The following is an 8,232-nucleotide window of genomic DNA, read 5'->3' as shown; positions in this document are numbered from 1 at the left end:
GAAAATGTACAGTTCAGCTTTTTCACAGGACACTAACTGATTTTAGTACTCAGCATGCACAGGATACATTTAGGCAAAATAATTAATGCAACTCACACTGCTATAATGTAGTTTGAACTGATGTGGTTTTCTAAAAAATATAATTTCAGTATGGCTCTATCTTAACTAGTACACACAAAAAAGTTAGACACATGGGAAGTTATTTTACATAGTATAATCTACAAACAGCATTACATAGCAAAGCAATCATTACTTTGGTTCTGATGGAGAAATCAGTTATGATTAACTGAGTATGCAGATATGATGAATCCAGTTTCAAAAGATCCATCAGATCTACAAAATATCCAGATTTTCAGGAGCAATGTAGAGAATGCTCTATATGCAGTTATAAACTCAGAAACCCAAGACACCTAGGCTACGTCTAGACTGGCATGATTTTCCGCAAATGCTTTTAATGGAAAAGTTTTCCGTTAAAAGCATTTGCGGAAAAGAGCGTCTAGATTGGCATGGATGCTTTTCTGCAAAAGCACTTTTTGCGGAAAAGCATCTGAGCCAATCTAGACGCGCTTTTCCACAAAAAAGCCCCGATTGCCATTTTTGCGATTGGGGCTTTATTGCGCAAAACAAATCTGAGCTGTCTATACTGGCCCTTTTGCGCAAAAGGACTTTTGCCCGAACGGGAGCAGCATAGTATTTCTGCAAGAAGCACTGATTTCTTACATGAGATCGTCAGTGTTCTTGCGGAAATTCAAGCGGCCAGTGTAGACAGCTGGCAAGTTTTTCCGTAAAAGCAAATGCTTTTGCGGAAAAACTTGCCAGTCTAGACACAGCCCTAGGGTTATAAGCATGTACACATTTGTTTCCTCATTCACATAGTTTGCAAGGATATAACTCATTGGCAGACATGCCCCAGCAGCTGGAAATGTTAGTGTATCAGATTATCTTCCCTACATACCCCCTCTGCTGGTGATCCTGATTCTGCAATAGTCTGCTTCTTATAATTCTGCCCTGTGGCCACATCAGGTAGAATCCCACTCCTTCCAGGGTAAACCAGCAGTCTAACAAAAAAGGAAAGCCTGAAATCTTATGGCAACTATGCCAGGCCCTCAACCCTCTCTTGGAATCCTTCACTCTTGGCCTCTTTCAGGCTTAAAACCTGTACTTCCCCTCAGATTCTGGGGAAGAAGTAATGGAAAATAGGCTCACCCCCTCCTGTGGGTTCCAGCCCTACAGTCATTCTTCCTTAAATCCCTTGCCACTTCCATGGGCTGCTCCTTCCTTCCCCTGCTTGTTAGTGCCCAAACAGTTTTCTTAATGTTGCTGTAGATTTGTGGCTTGTGATGGCTTTGCCCCAGCTAGCTACTGAGGTACTTTCTCAAGTCACTCCCAGCCTCTCTAGAAGCAGCTAGACTATTTCAAACAGTTCTGCTTTCCTGCCTTATTACAGGAGTCCTTCAACTTCTCTCCTCTGAGCTGAATTTGTAGCTTAGGCTAGCTGTAGGGCTCCATTAAGCTTCGCCTTCAGCTGGCCCTTCACCCCAATTAATCCAAAGGCTCAGCAGAAGGCTGACCTGCTAAATATTAAGAACCACCCATCTGCTCTCAATGCTGCTTACCCCCAACTGAGCCAGAGTTCAGCCCTATTAGGTGCAACAGGGCAAGACTGATTGAACTCACCATCTCTCCTTAGCCCATTCAGATCCAGTGGGAGGCTGGAACACCTCATTGTATACCTATACAAAAAAAAATCAAAGGTTGTTTTTAGCCTTCATCAAATAAAGACCTTTTCCTGTAGGATGACCAGGCCTAAGGAAGGAATGCTGGGATAAAACTTGGGTTGAAATATGTTTTATTTTTTAGTTACCTTATTAATAATATTAAAGCTCAGAATGAGTTTTGACCCTATACAGTACATGTAGACTTTGTTTTGGAACAGGATAGGTATGCCAGCTGATCACACCAAGAAAACAAAGGAAAGCATGGAAAATGAAGATGGTTTTTCAACCTTTTTGTGGGTGCCCCAGAACTAATTGAGTGATATAGATCTCAGATGGGTAGCCATGTTAGTCTGTATCTACACACACACACACACACACAAAAAGAGGAGTCCTGGGGCATCTTAAAGATTAACTGATTTATTTGGGCATAAGCTTTTGTGGGTAAACCCCATTTTGTCAGATGCATACAGATGATACAAGTAGTATTGCTGTTCATTCTCTGTCTTTCATGTGCTCAACATCAACTGCATACTCTGAGGATATCTTCACTTCAGTTGGCCGCTGTACCACCCTGAGAGCTGGGGTATTTGCAACAGTCAATCACTACACTTTGCTCTGACCTAACCTCCAGTCACATTACTAGCACGGGAAACTGTTTTAACAGTTTTAGTATTCTTCATGTAATTTTTAACCTCATGTTAGAACTAAGAGTTCTTATTTTTGTTCCTTTTTGGTATTGCTATGATTTTCTCTTGAACATCTCTGGTTCAGAGGGAACAACAGGATTTGGTACAGCCTTCTGAAACTCTTGCTGAAGAACTAGGATGTATCAGGCAAGCTACTTGTTCTCCAGAACAGAATGCGGGTCAAGTAAAACAGGCTTAATTTTCCAATACCTGTCCCCAAGATGGGTGTGTGCTACTTTGCTTGAGCACAATGGAACTGTTTTATTTATAGCAGTCATATTCAAAAGAGTTGAGTACTTCATTAAACCATGCTCATCTTATATTGTGATCTGACAGTATAATAAAACAATAATAGACAACTAAGAAAAAATGTTTTTAATGTAAGCAGTTTAAGTTAGACTCAGTTTTCTCTACCAAGTGAGGACACAACTGAATGAAGGGCACTGAAAGAACTTTTTCTTTTCTTACAATATACACCTTTCCATTTTCATATGCAACCATAGCCAACAGCAATGAAAGATGAACAAAAGATACCAGATGTTTGTCCCAGCCCACTGATGGGAAGACATTTTTTCAAGGAATGTTGACATTCTGGCATTCAGGACATTGTTCTGATGGACGCCTAAGTGGTGAAATGTCAACATTCTTCACTTTCTCTTATTAAAATATTTGCTGTAATGTGTAAATAAAGACTAGAGAGTTTTTCTTCACATCACTGTGCTGATACATCTGGATTTGTGTTTATATTGGTCTGCATCACAAGAAAGTCCTTCAAAGCAACTTTTTTTTAAATGGAACCTCTGCAAAGTGTGATGTTTTTCTAAGTAAGATTTTTGTTTGAGTTTGCGAGTAATCCTAAATGTTTCAAGTGAAAAGAAGATTGCTTGGAAAAAGCCCTTACTTGAATCCTTCAAGCACTTAAAGTATGAACAGAGTGTTACTACATAAAGTATCATCCACCAAAACTATTTGTTTTGTTTTATCCTGAGTGATACAAATGATGCATAAAAATGCTACAAATGCTGGGTTATTATAATTGTAATAAAACCATCAGAGTAAAAACATCTTCATGTGATATAGACAGCCACCACTTTACATCTAATCATTCCACTTAAAAAGTAATACACGTATAATATTACAAAATAACGAGTTAAAATTTCAATTAAAAACCCATAATGCATCCTGAAGAGAAAGGAGAACATAGCTGGAACATAATTTTAAATTAACAGGAATAATCCAGTGCTCCTGTGCTTTCAATATAAGTTTAGAGAAGAAAGGGATTGTCAGGGGAAATAATCTAAAGAGTGAGGACCTATTATTGGATAGGATAAAAGTAACACAAAGAGTGAAAAAAATTCCAGCATTCCAAATAAGTGCTTAACAGAATATACAACAAGCACCAAAAAGCAAGAGATAAACATAAATCTAGATATTAGAGAGGCAGAAACCATAAACAGTCACTTAACACCACTGAGTAAAAGTGGTTTTCCATTTCCTTTATTTCAACAGCAAATATAGTACCTATAATCTAGGCCACATGAATAGGAACACACGCAGAGGAATGCCATACAAGACACCATCCCTCCAGATCTCACAACACCTTGATAGCAGCTGACATGACAGTTTTTCTTCTTTTCTTAATTAACACTGTACTGGGACAGCAGTAAGAGGCTATCTAAAGCAATTACTTCATAACTTGTGTCAGGCTGTGTCCAGACTCAGGGGTTTTTTCGGGAAAAGTAGCCTTTTTCCGAAAAAACTTCCCCTGCGTCCAGACTCAAGCCGTGTTCTTTCGAAATTAAATCGAAAGAACGCGGCTTTTCTTTCGATGGCGGTAAACCTCATTTCAGGAGGAAGAACGCCTTCTTTCGAAAGTTCCTCTTTCGAAAGAAGGCGTTCTTCAATGTAAATAGGGCTTCTTCAAAAGAGAGCATCCAGACTCACTGGATGCTTTCTTTCGAAAAAGCAAGCCGCTTTTTCGAAAGTTCAATGTCCAGTCTAGACGCTCTCTTTCGAAAGAGGCTCTTTCGAAAGTATCTTTCGAAAGAGCCTCTTTCGAAAGAGGCTTGCAGTCTAGACATAGCCTCAGAGACTAGAGATCAACAGAACGTGGCAAAGTGTCAACCAGGGAAGATCAATATTAAATGACATTATGTTTCTTCTCTCTTTGTACTTCTTTCTCAGTGATACTTGTAAAACTGTATTTCACAAGACAATGGATGACAATCCACATTAAAGATACATCTACACAAAATCCTTACCTTGAAATAAGCTACAAAATTTGTGCTATGCAAATTGCGTAGCTTATTTCGACGTTTATTTGAAATAAGGTGCTATTCCAAAATATCCGTTATACCACAAGCAATGAGGTTTACAGGAACATTGAAATAGCAAGCCCGTTATATTTTGATATAACGGGCTTGCTCTTAAGATGCGGAATAGATGTAGCCTAAGACACCATAGAAAGATTATCGACTATGCATTTGAGAGAGTTTGTCTGCCTGTCTGTCTGTCCATCCCTGTGTCCTTTCAAGAACTTCTCCTGAATGGTAAGAACTAGGACCTCCAAATTTGGTATGCAGATTTCTATTATCATAACTTAAAGCAAAGTAGGAGTTTGGTTGTGCCAGGACAATGTGATGTGCCTGGAATATGATTGTATCATAAAATGGAAAAGAAGGGATCTGCTATCAGGGACAATTATACTGTATAATGACCACAGGGGGGTAGCAAGAGCACAGAGATAATGACAAGGACAACTAGAACCCCATTAGGGCAGCAGGGGACAGGGGTGGAGAAAGGGGCAGCTAAGTAGTATATATTTGAGAGAGTTTGTTTGTGTGTCCCCTAGCCAGGGGACATGCACCCCTCCTTTGGCTTTGGCCACCACAGCAGCTGTGGAAAGGCGTGTCTCACCTGGCCCAAAGCTGTTGTGTTGAGAGAGGGCTGGGTGGTCCTCTGTGTATACTGAACCCATCATCCTTAACTCTATCCCAGAACAATGATTTACATGAAGAAAAACAAAACACTGAGTTAGGGACCCAAGCAATGTTGGGTAAATCTTCTAGCTACAAATAGTTTGTTAAAAATACATATTCTGGTGGAAAAGCCTCCCAAAACGTACTGTCTTGCAAGATGCTGATCACACTCAGCCCCACTGACTTTAGTGGCTGCTTAGGACACTCAGGCCTCAATCCATAGAGAAACCTACACCACATTGCAATGCTGTGTGTTACAATGCCTAACTTTTAGGAGTCTAGAATATCACAGGAACAGCGCTGTGATCCATAGAGCCTGAATTAGGCACCAAGGCTCCTTATACAATGAATGGTAAGAAAGGTACCTAGAATGCAATCCACAAAAGTTAGCTCTCTACGTGGGGAGCTGCCTAAGATAGCCAATGGAAGATACAAATGACAGGGATGTGTGGTGAGCCCCTCCCCTCTCTCAAAAATTAGCACCTTGCTCCACACTGCAGAGAGGTACCTATCTCTGCTAGCAAGTCACAAACAGGATCAACATGCCTCGCGACAGGTAGCTTAGGTGTTTCTTGCAAGAATGAGTTAAGCTCGTACCTTGCTCCTCACTAGACAGCCAGAGGAAGAAGAAGTGGTGGTGGTGGTTTTGCTGCCAGAACACACTTTATAACTTTTTTCCCTGGGGTTAAAGCACTCACCTGGGACATGGGAGATCCAGGTTCAGTTTTCCTGCTCCTTGGCAAAGGCAAAGAAAAGTGAGACACACCTGTTCAAATCCTAGCAAGAGAGTTCACTAACCTCTGAGTTAGACATTATAATTGGCTGGTGATAACACCATTACCATCTTCTCTTCCTGCTGATTTGTATAAAGCAAAAACAGACCCTAACTCATTTCTTCAAGAGATACCTGATGTGCCTAAGACATCTGACTCTAGGGCTGGGTAGATATCTGTCTTTCTGGTTCATAGATCACTCTGGGGTTTGAGTTGAGGATCTCCATTTGGATGCCTAGGAGCAGGCCCACTGACGGGAAGGTAAATGGTGGCAACTGTCCCAAGGTCCAGTGAGTCAAAAAAGTCCGGGGCTTCCAGACACCACCTGAGCCTCTGGAACCCTGGGCACTTTAAACCATTGTTAGAATGCCACATGACATGCTCCAGACACTACTAAGAGCTGTGGAGGCATGCTGTAGTCTGGGCATTACTGACAACTGGATGCCCCGTCCTGCCCTTTCTGCCTGAGGCCCTGTTCCTTCTGGGTATATGCAGCTGCACTCCCCCCACCTTGCCCAGAGGACCAGCGAGGCTGTCGACTCCCCCACCTAGAAGGAGGCAGCAACACAAATGTCCTAAATGTACACACTTGGGAGCCCTGAAAATGTAGGCAACAAATGAGTTGATGTGCTTATTAGTGTTACATGACGAACTCGCAGGGTATGCGTTTCACCAGGTTTATTTCCTTTCTTCTCCCTGGTGAGTCCAATATACCCCCCCATCCAAATAAGCCGGCGTCCATCCCAGTCCGAACGGATCTGCCGTTAGTCCCTTTTACTTGTCCATAGGGGTATGTCTACACTACCACCCTAGTTCGAACTAGGGTGGTTAATGTAGGCAACCGAAGTTGCAAATGAAGCCCGGGATTTAAATATCCCGGGCTTCATTTGCATCTTGCCATGCGCCGCCATTTTTAAAGCCCCGCTAGTTCGGACTCCGTGCCCGCGGCTACACGCGGCACGGAGTAGGTAGTTTGGATTAGGCTTCCTATTCCGAACTATCGTTAATCCCGGGCTTCATTTGCAACTTCGGTTGCCTACATTAACCACCCTAGTTCGAACTAGGGAGGTAGTGTAGACATACCCTATTATAGGAGTACCATTAGCCGCCTGTGTTGTATGGGTTGCGGCTCCGCTTTACATCCAACACTGCCTGGGCAGGATTAGCTGAGGGTGGCGGGTTAGGGGGACCCGGGCCCAGCCTCACTCCTGGGTCCTGGCCCAGGGCCCTAAGGTGGGGATCAAATCTCCCCTACCTGGCTGACGGAGAAGTTGCCCCTAAACACACCAGCCCGTGGGCTCCACAACCCTACCTTGGGCCACTTCCTACCAGCCTCCTGCAGTCCCCATACCTCCATCCTCTTTGTCTCTGGACCACTCTGGCTCTGCCGCACCTGCACTCCTCTCACAGGATCATGCTTCCGCTCTGCTGCCCTCCACCTTTTAAACTCCCCGCTCTCTAGCTTTTTCCCAGCGGCGGGGTTCTGGCAGATGAGCTGTTCCGCTGACGTCATCCACCCGCGCCGGTGCCGAACAGGTGCCGCACCTCTGCCACTTCTCCTGTGGCTGTGGCTGCCCCCAGAGTGCCAGCACTGTGCCAGCCTGAGTGCAGGGTGCAACCGCCCTGTCACATATCCCCCCCTTTAAACTGGGTCCTGGTCTGATTTCTTCTTTACCTTTCTCCGGGAAAGCCCTAAAAAAGAAGTCCGTGTTGTTGTGTGTTTTACCTGCCTGGTGCAGTACTTAGAATTTATAAGGTTGCAAAGACAGGTACCACCGCATCACTCGGGCATTCATCTCCTTCATTTTGTGTAGCCATTGGAGGGTTGCGCAGTCCATGATGAGTTGGAAGGGGTTGCCTGAAAGATAATATCGTAGCATGTCTACCGCCCATTTCACGGCCAGAACCTCTTTCTGTATTGTCGAGTATTTTTGCTCACGTGGGAATAGTTTCCTATTAACATATAGGACTGGATGTTCTTCTCCCCTGACCTCCTGTGATAACACGGCCCCCAGTCCGACTTCCGAGGCATCCGTCTGCAATACATATGTCCTTGAAAAGTCTGGTTGTATTAGTA

General features: G+C 43.3%; 1 long non-coding RNA gene across 1 annotated transcript in view; it reads right to left on the bottom strand.

Annotated features, from left to right (window-relative positions):
• Window positions 1–649: 649 nt before the first annotated feature.
• Window positions 650–8,232, bottom strand: part of LOC112547269 (uncharacterized) — a 41,265-nt gene continuing 33,682 nt past the window's right edge. Inside the window, exons 2-3 of the long non-coding RNA XR_003091006.2 lie at window positions 1,678–1,733; window positions 650–1,058 (exon numbers count right to left, since the gene is read on the bottom strand). This is a non-coding gene — a long non-coding RNA (uncharacterized LOC112547269). The remainder of the gene's footprint in view (window positions 1,059–1,677; window positions 1,734–8,232) is intronic.

This window comes from Pelodiscus sinensis, chromosome 6 (assembly GCF_049634645.1).
Source record: "Pelodiscus sinensis isolate JC-2024 chromosome 6, ASM4963464v1, whole genome shotgun sequence".
NCBI classification, from domain to species: domain Eukaryota; kingdom Metazoa; phylum Chordata; order Testudines; family Trionychidae; genus Pelodiscus; species Pelodiscus sinensis.
The sequence above is the reverse complement of the archived record's forward strand: the minus strand, read 5'-3'. Positions and strand labels throughout refer to the sequence as shown.